Genomic DNA, 16,479 nt, shown 5'->3' on the forward strand with positions numbered 1-16,479 from the left:
GTAACAAACTGTAGGGCACTTATATAATGAATGCAAAAATGTCCCTACTCTTCTTTATTAATTGTAATGAGGCACTTTTGATTATTTATGTTGTGATGATGCACTGAACGCACTTTTTTTAACATTAATACTAATATACTTCAGTCTGATCCTTTTATTATGTCAAATCTGAATCTTCCAGATATCTGAAACTAATGTTTTTATTTGCACACTCAGGTCAGATGCGATGAGAGGCTTCTGTCACATGCAAGATGAGTATATTTGTATTCCCGGCAGAAGGAATATTCTCATTATTTATATAGTGCCACCATATTACTCAGCGCCGTACAGAAAGAATATTTGTCATTTGCACAAGCATACACGCACTTGGATTAATTATAGTCAACAGCCAACACATCTATCAATACATTTATTATTATTACATCTTATTTATTTTTTTAATAAGGGGGGAGCACTCAGAGGAAACCCATGAAAACCCTAATTGCGGGCCGAATGCGGTCCCCTGGCCAACGGTGCGGGTTTGCGCATGAGCAAATCCTCTGAAGGAACGTCTTTGGTGAGTGTCACACATGGCGTCCAGCCAGGATAAAGGTCGGTTTAGACTGACTTTCATATGCGAAGGGGAATAAAATCATTCGATATTTATTGAACATCGAAAAATTTTCTTCCATTCGGCCACATGTGTGTATGTGAACGAAGCCACAGGATTCACTTGGCTGGGGCGGCGTTTACCTGCTTGTTAGGCAGTGAATATATGCTGCCTAGCGGACAGGTCTGAATCAGGCCCATGGAGAAGACATGCAAAACTCCACAGAGATAATGCTGTGGTTGAAAATCAAAGCCATCGCCCCGGTGTTGCGATACAGTAATGCGAGTCACTGTGCTGTAGCAAGCATGGATTAGGGATGCGCAGTTTTATATATTACATACTGTATAGCAATTATAAGATACTGTAGTAATATTAGATCATTTGTTGAATCTGTTAAAGATTCTGAATATTGGAAGACATGATAGGGAAACCGATGGTTCTAAATATTAACAAAACCAATCATTTAACAGACTATGGTCCTTATTCTGGTTCACTCGCAAGGACAAATTCCTTCTCAAATGGACAAAACCATGTGCGCTGCAGGTGGGCCAGATGTAACATGTGCAGAGAGAATTAGATTTGGGTGGGGTTTTACTTCAAAGTGAGATCTGTGAAAATCATGCAGTCAGTATTTTCCCTGCACAGAAACAAAATAACTCACCCCAAATCTAACTCTCTTTGCACATGTTACATCTGCCACACCTGCAGTGCACATGGTTTCGTCCATTTGAGAAGGAATTACATTTGCGAGTGAACCAGAATAAGGGTCTATGTATAAGTGACAAAGGCTGGTGTAAATGTAAAGATAGCATTAGATTACAAGGTGATGTAGTCTCTATTCAATGCAAATGTTCCTGTACTAGTTCAGAGGTAAGCAACATGTGGTTCTCCAGCTGCTGTAGAACTACAAATCCCAGCAAACTCTGTCAAAGGTTTGTCATTATAGCATGCTAAAACGTTTAGGAATACTGGGACATGTTGTTACACAGTAGCTGGATTGCAATACATTACCTACCCCTCTACTATTTAATACCAATCCTAGCACATGTAATACTATACTTTTAAACTTTTATACTTTTTAAAATGAAAATTGCAACATTTTATGTAAAATTATTATGAAAGTCTTAATTCTTGCTCAAAGTTAATAGTTGAATAAAAATAATGATAAAGAATCAAAGATATCAACAATACAGTATAAATCTATATTATATTCCCTTCTGTCACAACCATAACTGGAGCGCTACTACTACATTACTGTATATAGTTATTCCGTAGAAAAAGACATACTCAAAAAAGCATATATCTTATACTACATTCAATCTTTCCTCTTATTTCTGATTTTCGGAAATACTGTAAGGGGAATTTACTATTTAAACCCAGCCATTTTCAACAGGGAAATGGCCAGGATTCATGGGTGCAGACTTGGATCTTTGAAAAACTGAATGTGCATTCACGGAAACAGTTGCTAAATTTTCAAATTAGTCTCCCACTAACCAGACTAATTGTTCCTGTAAGCCATTCTTCTACAGCCACAATAATTGTCTCTGAGACATTACATTTAAAAAGGGCAGACAAAATGGGCGAAATGGTTCCTATCTTTGTCGAATTTATAGGGGGTATTTAACTGGTGGTGATTTTTCATCTAAGTGAAAAAAATTGTCACTGGTCAAAAATATGTGGATCGGAGAATTAATTGGTGATCTATGGCCCCCACTCTGCTTGACTCGCAAAACAGTGCTATTTCGCCATTTTGCAAGCTTTTTGTGGTTACGCCCTGGAAATGCATACGACCTCCCCCTGCCCACCTCCTACAGGCCCCCCTCCCTTTGAGAGCACCTCGATGACTATGCAAGTCTCAGAAGGTGCCCACATAGAAGCCCTACACATGCGCAAAAGTGAATATGTGCATGAGCTTCAACATCGAGCATCCTGTGCGAACGTAGGGGTGAGTTCACAAATCAGAATTAGGGCTTATGTGTTTTCTCCCATTGTTGTTCAAAATTGTGGGCATTTTTTCCCATTTTTACATCATTGACCCAAAAATATTTGACATAAAAGGGTAAAAATGCCCGCATTAACAACAGTACTTTTTTCCTCCCAAACCTGAAAAAAACAGGACTTATTGAATACCCACATTGGTTGTTTTTATTGTAATGAATCTAATACAAACGGTTATGGTATAAAGGGATAACCAATACGTCAAACCCAAACAGTTGACACACACAAAATTGCCCTGGACAAAAGGTCAGCACAAGAAAATGGTCGAAATGATAAAGGTTTACATATGAAAAGGAAAAAATTAGGTTTTAGGTTTGTGTCAAAAAAAGTTTGAAAAAAAGACTAACACTGCAAAAAACTCATGTGACCTTTAATTTGTTTACCATTGCCATGTCAACCCATTGACCGGATATCATACAAATGACTTCTGCCGGATCGAGTATGCAATAAATACAGTTTGAGATGGGTATGAGATGTCTCACTAGGTCCCTGATAGGCAATGGTTTTCAGAATATTTAGGTTGAGGAGGAGGCATCAGAGTTATCCAGCTTTATTTTAATATTTGGTTCAAGAGCAATTAGTTATGCCTGTGGATGCATCTATGGCAAACACATAATAATCACTCTAATATAATACAATTGAATTCAATAACATCTATGCTTGAGACATTGAAAGGCTAAAACTGTGTTTTATCAGATCAATGCCAACTGAAACGGTTTAAATTCAATAAAATGTTATTTTACAAACAAATTGAAAATAGTGAATAAATGCCACCTGTAATGATGTGTACACACGGTGCGATTCAGAGTCACTTTCTATTCGATTTGGACTATATAGTCCAAATCGATTAGAAATCGAGCCTGAATCGCACAGTTTAAGCCACATTCAATCCAGATTCAATCCTGTGCAGGCAAGTCTATTTTTGCTTCAATCTCAATGCAGCAAGGCCCCTGCCTCCCCCCCCCCACCTCACAAATATCGAATCGCTATTGGCGGATGCCACATCACACCATGTGTACACACCATAAGTATAAGTCATACTAAAGTAGAACATAAATACATAACATTACTTTCAATGATAGCTCACCTGACTAGGTTCATTAGCAAAGGCTTGGTCAGAAGTGGGTTTTGTATCTCTGACCATTTCAGTGAACTGAGAAGAATTTGGGGGTTTAGTCAGTGTAAAATTTGAAATATCAGTTGTTGGGGGAAAACAAGCTGGATAACACGGTCCTGGTGCTTCTGGTGGGGCCATCCTCACCTCCATGTATTTTAAAGTTCCATCGTTGTTCAGGTAAAGTGTTGGTTTATATTGATCCATATAAGACTGAGAGAGTGACTTGGAAGAAAAACAGAACCCACAACCATTATCATAATTCTTTCTGAGGCACCTCACAAGTAATATGGTAAATGTGACTAGAAAAACAACACTAATAGCAACAAGGGAGATAATAAGGTACAAGGTCATGTCTGGTGTTGCTTTAGAGTTTGTAAGAAAGTCATGAGATTTGGGGCTTTCCTGTAATACATGATCCATGATAGTCACAAGCACAGTGACTGTGGCTGTCAGGGAAGGTTCCCCGTGGTCACTGACTGATATCACAAGTCGGTGCTCTGTGGTATCGGCCTCATGTAAGCCCCGCAGAGTTCTGACTTCTCCGGTGTACTCAGAGATGTGAAACAAAGCCGGGCTGCCAGGCTGAGCAAGGCTATATCTGAGCCAGGCATTGTGCCCAGAGTCTAGATCCACCGCAGATACCTTACTGACTAAATATCCAGCAGAGGCAGATGTTGGGATGTTTTCTTGAGCAACGATTTCCCCCGAGCTCTCTGGGTATAATATAGTGGGAGAGTTGTCATTTGTATCCAGAATAAACATGAAGACAGAAACATTGGAAAATAACTTTGGAGACCCAGAATCTTCCACTCTTGCAGTGATCTGTAGAACTTGGAACTGCTCATAATCAAAGGAACGTTGGGCGTAAATATTCCCAGTGTCGGAGTTAATGTAGACAAATGAGGAGACAGGAGAGCCGTCTATGTGGCTCTCAGCAATGGAATAAATCAGGTTTGCATTAGCTCCCTCATCTGGATCTACAGCAGATACTGTACACAGCAGCCTGCCGGGCTCATTGTTCTCTGCTATGAAGGCATTGTAAGCAGTCTGTAGAAACGCTGGAGGATTATCATTAACATCGGAAACAGTAATGGTGACTGTAGTCTGGCTGCTCAAAGATGGAGACCCCAGATCAGACGCAGTCAGTATAATAGTATATTGTGAGATCTGCTCCCTGTCCAGAGGTCCACTAGTGACTAGCGAGTAACGATTGGACATGGGCTGGCATCTAAAGGGTAAATCTGGTGATACTTCGAGCTTAATCTCTCCATTTCTACCAGAATCCCTATCTCTGACTGTGACAAATCCAACAACTGTTCCCATTGGTGCATTTTCAGGAACGTGATTATTTTTAGATGTAAAAATGATTTCTGGGTTGTTATCATTTACATCCTGTACCTCTACCTGGACAACACAGCGCCCCTCTAGCTTAGGTGACCCTTTATCTGCTGCTTTGACAAATAACTCATAAGACTTTGATGCTTCATAATCCACTGTGCCCGTAATAAATATTTCTCCAGTTTCTGAATTTAAATCAAATATTTTCTTTGCAGAATCCAAAGTATGGTGATCAAAGGAATATACGATATCCCCATTTGCACCCTCGTCCAGATCTGTGGCATTTAGTTTTATAACAACTGTGTTTGGAGCTACATTTTCTAATATACCTATCTTATATCTTGGATGATTAAACACTGGGGCATTGTCATTAATATCTAATACTATAATTGTAATCTGAGTGGACCCTGATTTGGGCTGCTCTCCCCCATCAACAGCAGTGAGAATAAGCCTGTGCTCTGCTCTTTCTTCCCTATCTAATATCTTCTCTAGCACCAATTCTGCAATCAATGTTCCATCATTGCGATTTATTTCTGATAAAGAAAAGTATGGGTTTGGATTTAATCTGTACTGTCTAACACCATTTTTCCCCACATCTAGATCTGTTGCAGTCTCCAAAGGGAATTTAACACCAGGGGTTGTAAACTGTTCGGTAATTTTTATAACTTGATCAGTAACAGAGAAAAGAGGCGAATTATCATTTATATCCAAAATGTCAATTTCCAGACTGTGCAGCTCTGGAGGGTTCTCAGCCACAACCTCTAAATGCAGCAAACAGCTCAAGCTGGACGCACACAGACTCTCCCTATCAATCCTCTCATCTACAGTCAGAGATCCAGTCTTCTGATGAATAGCAAAATATCTGCTGCTCCCTTCTGATCCCAAATGCAGTCTCCTTTTAGTAATATCTGCTGGGTTAAACCCCAGATCCTGAGCTACATTCCCCACAACAGTCCCTGGATCTGATTCCTCAGCAATAGAATAATGAATCTGCCCAGAGACCCAGCCCCAGCTACAAAGGAGAAAGGAAAACACTACTTGCCATCTCCAAATTGTAGAGCTTTTGCAGTCCATATCTTAAATCCTTCTATTGAAATTCAAGTGCTTGTACAATCCCAGAAAACATGGATGTCGAATTTAACTGATTTGATCCATAAAATCCATCCTCTTTCATGCATTGAAAACATCCACAGGGCTCTCATCGGAGCAGCAGCTCTTCTTTGTGTGAGAGAGAGGAAAAAAATGGGAGGGTGTTTCACTGAGCCAGGGGGAGGAGAGTGCAGAAATGGCATAAGCAGCTTTACTAGTGTAGCGAACATCTTGATTGGATGACCAGTCTGCCCTCTTGTGGTCAGAGATGATAACTACAGCCTAATCTAAACATGATATACTAGGAATATTTTGATGACAAATGATGTACATTTAATAAAAAATATTCCATGCTTTTTGAATAATGAAATTGATTTAAAATGAAGCAACACACACTATTCACCCACTTGATAACATATTGTATAAATTAATGCACTCATGTTTTTATTCCAAGTAAAAACAGATTCACTTAAAATAAAAATCCTTCCGAAAAGTTATGAATCCACATGTGCACAAAATACATACTGTAATATTTTATCTATTCAACAGTAAAAGTGTTTCAGCCCGTTTCACAGTGACAGTATTGCCAAAATAAATGAGCTTCCATAAAAATTTTTTTAACTTTAAATAACCTTAAACTAAACTCGCCTTCCTCCAATGACAGTACGAGAGGGGTTTCTCTATTTATCAGGGTTCTGGACCTCACCCATGTACAGCAGGAAGCTGCACTGATCACCTCTGGAATTGCTTGGAACTTTCTGTAGTAGGACAGGACAGTCAGATCTCTTCTATTAAGAGACCTGTACAGCACTGAATGTAATTTAATATAGACCCTGCTTATATATGAATGCTATTACACTTCTTACTAAAGTGATAATCTCCAAAATATTATTATCATTAGGGGAGTGCAGTTTCCCTTTAAAATAAAAATAAAAAACCTTTAAAGGTGCCCCTACATGTTACAATTATTGTATACAATATCGCATCTCATTGCATCTCGGTTTTGCGATGAGATGAGATCTAGTATAAAAAGTATGTGCTGCACATGTACTAGATCTCTTCTCATCGCAAAACCGAGATGCGATATTGTGTACAATAATTGTAAAGTGTATGGGCACCTTAAAGGCATACCTCCCAACTGTCAATTGGACACTGTCTTGCTGTCCCACCCATGGGTCGCAGTGACCCACAGGTGGAGACAGTTGGGAGAGTCGGTAATCACTGCTGGATAGATGGCAAGTCACGTCATCTATCAGTGGATGGAGGAAGCTTCAGGTTAGCCAACTGTTAAAGTTGCACTGGCTAAATCCCAAAATGAAGAAAACAGTGGTTGTGACCCAAGGCACCACCCATTTTTTTAAGCTCCTGCGCCTTTGGTCTTGCTTCAAGGGGAATGAAATTTGGAGGTAAGGTTTAATGTATTTCCTTTAGTTTTTTTTTTTTTTTTAAATATAGTTGGCAAGGTTGGGCATTATATGAATAAAATTAAGTAGGGAGGTGATTTAATACAGGGGGTATTTAAACTACATACAGAATGTCTGTAGCGTTCACTTTAGACAGTCCGAATGTACATGCCTAGCGGTTACCCATCTCTCTTCAGCACCACATCCTCTCCAATGGGCATCAGGATGCCATGAGATATAACAGTGTATTACATTATTTTTTTCTATCTCATCCATCGGAATAGGAAGTGGTGAAGAAGAAAATAAATGTTAAGTACTTCAATTGTATAAAACATATGACCAAAAGCACTACATTACTTAAGAGAAGATAAAGTTAAATCAGCCAACGGAATCATTAAAAAAAAAAATTTAGAAAACATTTCTGACAAAAATGTAAACAAACTTTATTTGGTCCCTATCTGTCAATCAATAAGAAAGGCTAATATGCATTTCAATCCAAGCACAATGGGGTTTATTTTGGTTCACTCTTGCTGACAAATTCCTTCTTAGAAGGACAAAACCATGTGCACTGCAGGTGGGGCAGATATTACCTGTGCAGACAGAGTTAGATTTGGGTGGGGTTTTACTTCAAAGTTAGATCTATATTGCAGTGTAAAATTAAAGCAGTCAGTATTTTCCCTGAACAGAAACAAAATAACTCACCCAAATCTAACTCTCTCTGCACATGTTACATCAGCCCCACCTGCAGTGCACATGTTTTTGTCCATCTAAGAAGGAATTTGTCAGAAAGAGTGAACCAAAATAACCCCCATTATGAGATATTGGAACTAAAAAAACATTATTTGTCTTTCTTCTAACTCAAAGCACTTAGATGTAAACTTAACTTCAGTTCTGGATAACCAGTACTGCTTTACCTAATAAGTAATTTAGGGGTAGATGTATGAAGCAGTGATAAGGGAGAAGTGATAAAGTGCCTGGTATTTTATAACCGGCCAATCAATTCCTAACTGTCCCTTTTTAAACCCAGGTTGTAACATAATGACCGGTGATAAAGTACCAGGCAATTTTTCACTTCTCCTCCCTTATCACTGCTTTATACATCTACCCCAGAAGGAGAGCAGCCATACAAATGGAATAAGATACTCTAAATTGAAGTTGAAATTGATATCAATAAACTGACCAAGAGTCAAAATAGGTGTCAAGTTACAATAGTCAGAAGCAAGAATCATCCCATTAAATTAAGTTAGATTTGGGTGAGTTATGGCACTCATGTCAGTATACAGATCATATCACACCTGGGCTTATATAGAAACCCATTGAGGTTATGCCAGGATACAAGTCTTTGTGCTCACATACACAATTGAAATTGTGATGGTGCTCAACTGGATGAAAATGATAACAAGCAGCGAATTAGGCTGTCCGGCTAAGGAAATGCAGAATTGGTTAGTCCAGAATGATTTGGCACTGTATAATATTATAGAATAGAATAGAATAGAATAGAATCAACTTTATTGGCCATGTGTGCTTGCGCACACTAGGAATTTTTTGTGGATTACAGTGCAGCATCAAGCAGGGATGAAAAGGGGGGGAGGGAGACATTACATATATTACATAAAGACATTACAAGCATTTAATTTCTAGCTACGACTATGGTGGTCAGGTCGCCAAGTAGTGACACGTTGTTTGGCTGTTGATATTGGGATTGCATTCGCTTTGGTTGGATTGTTCAGGTGATGGACGGCTAACGGAAAGAAGCTTCTTGCTGATCTGGACGTTTTGACGGGGATCGACCTGAACCGTCTTCTGGATGGTAGGATGTCGAACAGGTTGTGACCGGGATGCAGCTTGTCGTTTGCAATCTTCTCAGCACGTTTCCTTACCCTGGATGAGAACAGATCCCTTATCGGGGGGAGGTCGGTCCCTATGATCCTTTCCGCAGTCTTCACTACCCTCTGCAGTTTTTGTTTGTCGTTCTCGCTTGCGCCACCGTACCAGATTGTGATCGAGGAACATAAGACAGACTCCACGATGGCGGTGTAAAATACGCACAGCAGCTCCTTTGGGATGTTGAATTTCCTGAGTTGCCTCAGGAAGAACAGGCGCTGTTGGGCCTTTTTGATGTTTGTGGTTATGTTTAATCCCCATCTTAGGTCACTGGACATGGTTGTCCCTAGGAATTTGAAGGAATCAACCCGCGACACCACTGCGTTGGCTATTGTTAGCGGGGCTAGTGCATTTGTTTTTTTCCTGTAGTCGACCACCATCTCAACTGTTTTGGTGGGGTTTAGATTGAGGTTGTTGCTGCTGCACCACTGTGTCAGCTTCTCCACTGCATGCCTGTACGCGGTCTCGTCACTATCCTTGATTAGGCCGATGATAGTGGTGTCATCTGCGAATTTGATGATTTTCACTGACTGCTCAGCTGAGGTGCAGTCATTCGTGTAGAGAGAGAAGAGCAGAGGGGAGAGGACGCATCCTTGGGGGGCTCCAGTACTGATTGTTCGTGTGCTGGACGAGAAGGTGCCGGCTTTGACCACCTGTTCCCTTGCTGTTAGAAAGTCCACTATCCATGAGCATGTTGATCCTGGGACTCCTAAGGAGAGGAGTTTTGGCTGCAGGATGCTGGGAACGATAGTATTAAATGCTGAGCTGAAGTCCACGAATAGGACTCTTGCATAGGTGCCTTGGTGGTCGAGGTGTTGTAAAATATGGTGCAGCCCGAGGTTGACCGCATCCTCTACACTTCTGTTCGCCCGGTAGGCAAACTGCATGGGGTCAAGGTGAGAGTTTGTCACTTCTTTCAGGTGCTTCAGTACTAGTCTTTCAAATGCTTTCATGGCCACTGAGGTTAGTGCAATTGGCCTGAAGTCATTTAGGTCCTTCGTGGGTGTTTTCTTAGGGACCGGGATGATGATAGAGCGTTTGAAGCAGGCAGGAACCTTGCACAAGTCCAGGGAGGAGTTGAATATCGTTGTGAAGATGGGGGCGAGCTGAGCTGCACAGGTCCTAAGGCTGGATGGTGACACACCATCCGGTCCTGCAGCCTTCTTAGGTTTTATTCTTTTGAGTACTGCTTCTACCTCGCCTTGGTCCAAGTGGAGGGCCTGGGTGTGGTGGTCTTTGGGATGGAGTGGGGGAGGTACGGCCTGCTCAAATCTGCAGTAGAACTTGTTCAGGTCTTCTGCAAGTTCATGGCTGGTTTCAGACTGTGTTTGGGCTTTCTTGTAATTTGTTATGTTTTGCATGCCCTTCCATACTGCCGCAGGGTCCTTTGCTGTGAGGTTGTGTGTCAGCTTGTTTGTATATTCCCTTTTTGCAAGTTTGATACCCCGAGTCAAGGAGTTCCTGGCTTCTTTGTACTGTGTCCTGTCCCCGCTGCTGTATGCCACCTCCTTGGCTCGGCGGAGTTTCCTGAGCTGGCTACCGAACCATGGCTTGTTGTTGTTAAAGGATCGGATTTGCTTGGTTGGTACACATTATGAAATGTTAATGCATTCACTGAAGATATTGAGGTCCATGGATTGGATATCTAGATCACCTACAAATTTTCCCACATAGCCTCTTCATTTTGCACTAAAAGTATTTTGTGAAAAAGCTTTAATATCATGTTTTCTTGAGTGGATATTTCTAAAGTGGTCCAATAAATTCAGAAAAACCAAGTCAAGTGAAAGCATAAGAAATAACAAACTATAAAAACACGTAAACTGTCTAAGCTGTAACTAGATACTTGCCAAAAGTGTTTGATTGGTGGAAGCACACTGCTGTAACAGCCTAGAACCCTAGATAGCCACTCACCATTTACTTTATCTATAAATAAAGTCATGAGGATGTTCGAAGGTGTTCTCAGACTACCCAGTTACGGTGGGTTCTAATAAGACTTTGTCATTTTACATTTTAATATTACAGTTTCAAAATAAATTTATGAATTATGACTCAATATACAAAATATATAAATCTGACTACAATGCAGCCATTTAGTTATAAAGAGCTTCAGGAGACACTTTTTCTAGAAGTTTCTTTATGTTGTCATTGTCAGATTTACTGAAAGATAGAAAATGATCTATTTAATGAACATAAATGATACTGAATATCATCTGAACTAAAAGGGCCACACATGGGGCGACACTGCTGAGCGAACTTAGCAATGTAGATGCTCAGCACACAGCGCTGCACAGCAATGTGTCAGCAATGTGCACCGAGCGATCTGTCAGGGCCAGTGTTCGCTGGTGAGAACACTGTCCCTGACCGGCGCTCTAACTAGATATTTTGCATGCTGGATCTTAATCGCCCGGTCATAGCGATGCGCAGGGCTGTGCATCAATATAGCTATGGCCACACACAGAGTGATGTATGGGCATTTTCTATACAATCTAGTCAGATTGCTTAGAAAATGGGCTGAAATCACCCCATGTGTAGGGGCCATAAGAAAGGTACTCAGTGACTGAACAAAGCTATTGGAAATAAATAGACTCAAATAATGACAGAAAGAAGATTTACTATGTCAACAGTCGACAATCAACATTTTGAAAATATTAAAATATTTAGGTGACATTGTGGCACATTGGTTAGAATTTCTGTGTGTTCAACTCAATGTAAGCATCATGATGAAGTCTCTGATTCATGTACTCATGTCTCTACCAAGTCCTCCCCAAGGGGAAATCCATGCATCCAAATGTGCAAGGACTAAGATGCTATCAGCATCTAAAGACATAGAAATACAGTTTGGTCTTTCAGCAAGACGCCTCCAACTCATTAATAAGACGCAACATCTCCTTGAATCTTTTTTAATCAGCTCCCTGTTACTTCCCTTTCTTCATCTCAGATTTCTGCTATCATGTGCCCAATTCTGAACAGAGACTTTGTACGTGCAAAATTGGGATGCATTTGTGAGACTGAGATGCATGCGTAAAACATTTCCTCGCTAAGACCAACACCAATGATGCGTTGAATCAGAATAAGCACAACTGTGTGACGGAGAGATGTATCAAAGCTTAAAGACAGATAAAGTGGAGAGAGATAGTGCAAACCAATCAGCTCCAGTCATTTTTCAAATGCCAACTGTTGCATGGCAGTTAGCAGCTGATTGGTTGGTACAGTGATAAACTGTTTCTAATAAAATTGTTGCTATGAATGTAATATGTTAGAATTTTATATTGAAACATAACTTTAAAATATTTTTTTTAAACAATAAACAGCTAGTAAACACTAAACTATAAATTAACAATTTCAGCAAAAAACCTTCATTTGATAATACAGTATATTGCTGTTATTTAAAAAGGATGTAAAGGGAGAACAAGTCACGTAGTTAAGATTATCTACCCTTCTGAAATAAAATTCGGTCTGAGCTGACTTTTATTTCTGCTGCAGATTATCAAAAAGGGGATGGGCTGATGTTATGTGATGTCAACAGCCCTACCCGAACAGGCAATGACTCACCCGTGTTCCCAGAGGAACACCCAGCGTTTTCATGGGGATGCCCATAAAATGATGGGGCCTCGTTCTGCCTCTCAGGGAGCAAACGGCTCGGCGAGTGTGTAACTCAATGAATCTGTCCGCTCTGGATGACCCCAGCCCCTAAGATCAATAGCTATATGTACATTCATAAATCCTGTCTCTGTTCAGTATTCTACAAGTCACTTATAAGAACGATAAAATAACATATGGTACACATGTTCTCACCTGATTTTGCCCATGTAAGGAATCAGTGGTTGGGGTGGACTCCTTGTCTATGTCAGTAAATTGAGAAGCTTTTGGGAATGTAAGATCGGCAACCTCTGCTGCTGGTGGAAAACAAGCTGGGTAACATTGTGCTTCTGGAGGGGCCATCCTCACTTCCATGTATTTTAAGGTTCCGTCTGTGTTCAGGTAAAGTGTTGGTTTATACTGATCCATAAAGGATTCAGAGTATGATTTATTTGAAAAGCAAAACCCACAACCACTATAATAATTCTTCCTTAGACACCTCACAAGTAATATAGTAAATGTAACTAGGAAAACGACACTAATAGCAACAAGAGAGATGATAAGATACAAGGTCATGTCTGGTGTTGCTTTAGAGTTTGTACGAAAGTCATGAGATTTGGGGCTTTCCTGTACAACATGATCCATGATAGTCACAAGCACAGTGACTGTGGCTGTCAGGGAAGGTTCCCCGCGGTCACTGACTGATATCACAAGTCGGTGCTCTGTGGTATCGGCCTCATGTAAGCCCCGCAGAGTTCTGACTTCTCCGGTGTACTCAGAGATGTGAAACAGAGCTGGGCTGGCAGGCTGAGCAAGGCTATATCTGAGCCAGGCATTGTGCCCAGAGTCTAGATCCACCGCAGACACCTTACTGACTAAATATCCAGCAGAGGCAGATGTTGGGATGTTCTCCTGAGCAATGTTTTCCCCCGAGCTCTCTGGGTATAATATAGTGGGAGAGTTGTCATTTGTATCCAGAATAAACATGAAGACAGAAACATTGGAAAATAACTTTGGAGACCCAGAATCTTCCACTCTTGCAGTGATCTGTAGAACTTGGAACTGCTCATAATCAAAGGAACGTTGGGCGTAAATATTCCCAGTGTCGGAGTTAATGTAGACAAATGAGGAGACAGGAGAGCCGTCTATGTGGCTCTCAGCTATGGAATAAATCAGGTTTGCATTAGCTCCTTCATCTGGATCTACAGCAGATACTGTACACAGCAGCCTGCCGGGCTCATTGTTCTCTGCTATGAAGGCATTGTAAGCAGTCTGTAGAAACGCAGGAGGATTATCATTCACATCGGAAACAGTAATGGTGACTGTAGTCTGGCTGCTTAGAGATGGAGACCCCAGATCAGATGCAGTCAGTATAATAGTATATTGTGAGACCTGCTCCCTGTCCAGAGGTCCACTAGTGACCAGTGAGTAACGATTGGACATGGGCTGGCATCTAAAGGGTAAATCTGGTGACAAATTCAGTTTAATCTCTCCATTTTTCCCAGAATCCTTATCTCTGACTGTAATAAATCCAACAACTGTCCCTATTGGTGCGTTTTCAGGTACATCATTTGTTTTGGAGGTAAAAATAATCTCTGGGGTGTTATCATTAATATCTTGTATTTCAATCTGTATACGACACCGACTTTCTAACTCAGGGACTCCCTTATCTATTGCTCTCACAGACAGTTCATAGAAATTTGTGTCTTCAAAATCCAGATTTCCTTTCAAAAATATTTCACCTGTTTGTTGATTTAATTTAAATACTCGTTTAGCTGCATCCAATGTATGGTGATCAAATACATATGTGACTTCCCCATTAGATCCTTCGTCCAGATCTGTGGCATTCAGTGCTATAATAACGGTGTCTAAAGGAAGGTTTTCTAGTACATTGATCTTATAAATCGGCTGATGAAACAACGGGGCATTGTCATTAATATCTAACACCGTAATAATGATGTACGTAGACCCTGTCCTTGGTCTGTCTCCTCCGTCTATTGCAGTAAGTAATAGCTTATGCTGCCTTATTTCTTCCCTGTCTAGATTTTTATCCAGCACCAGTTCTGGAATCAGTATCCCATCTTTTCGTTTATTTATAGACAAAGAGAAGAATGGATTAGGGTCTATCCTGTACTGTGTTATAGCATTAACACCGACATCTGGATCCTGTGCTATTTCTAAAGAGAATCGGACGCCGGGATTTGCGAATATCTCTGTAATTCTAATGAATTGTTCAGTAGCAGAGAAACATGGTGCATTATCATTTATGTCCAATATTTCAACTTCCACACTAAATAGCTCCAATGGGTTTTCAGCTATAATTTCTAAATGCAATATACATGATAGACTGGATCTGCACAGGCTTTCCCTGTCAATCCTCTCATACACAGCCAGTGTTCCAAATTTCTGATCAATAACAAAAAATCTGCTGCTCCCTTCAGATCCCAGATTCAGCCTCCGTTTATTAATATCTGCCAGTTTAAATCCCAAATCCTGAGCTACGTTCCCCACAGCAGTCCCTGGATCTGACTCCTCAGCAACAGAATAACGGAGCTGCCCAGAGACCCAGCCCCAGCTACAAAGGAGAAAGGAGATTGCTACTTGCCATTTCCAAGCCTTTGCTAAGCTTTGGTTGTCCATATCTTAAATCCTGTGTAGAATGCAGTTCTTTATAATCCCATTTGCATGTATGTGGTTTTTAAATCCATATATATATAAAAAATAGGGGACAAATCCTCCAGCTTATGATGAAAACATCCACATCTCATCGGAGCAGCAGCTCTTCTTTGTGTGTGTGTGTGAGAGGAAAAATGGGAGGGTGATTCACTGAGCCAGGGGGAGGAGAGAGTGAAGCTGACATGAACAGATTGTGTAGCATGGCTGAGAAAATTGTGAGATGACACGTCTGCCCTCTTCTGGCCAACATTGGGAAATACAGCTATTTTTTTTGTCAGTTACATTGTATAAAAGGTATTAAGCAAATTGTATTTGCCATTTAAATTTGAGGTAACCATAGTTAGTATCCATTGAGACAAGTAAAGCAAAATAGGGCAAACACTGTTATGTATTTTGTTTACTTAATACATATTTTTATGTTTAAAAAACTATCTTAATGATTTTTCAACATCTTATATGTAGACAGATAAGATCGACATAGAGATTTTATAGTAAAGTATTTTGAAATTGAGATTTTACTGGATATTGGGGCATATGTATTAAGCCTTAACAAGAGATAAATGCAAGGGTGATAAGGAGAGATAAACGTCCAGCCAATCACCTGCTTACTGCCATGTTACAGGCTGTGTTTCAAAAAGTTAGTAAGGAGCTGATTGGCTGGACGTTTATCTCTCCTTATCACCCTTGCATTTATCTCTTGTTACGGCTTAATACATCTGCCCCAATGTAACTAAAATAAGAAAACCTGCATATTTATAATAAAATGAAAATATAGGACATGTAACTCTGGGGCAGATGTATTAAGC

This window comes from Crinia signifera, chromosome 4 (assembly GCF_055691185.1).
Source record: "Crinia signifera chromosome 4, ASM5569118v1, whole genome shotgun sequence".
Lineage (NCBI taxonomy): Eukaryota > Metazoa > Chordata > Amphibia > Anura > Myobatrachidae > Crinia > Crinia signifera.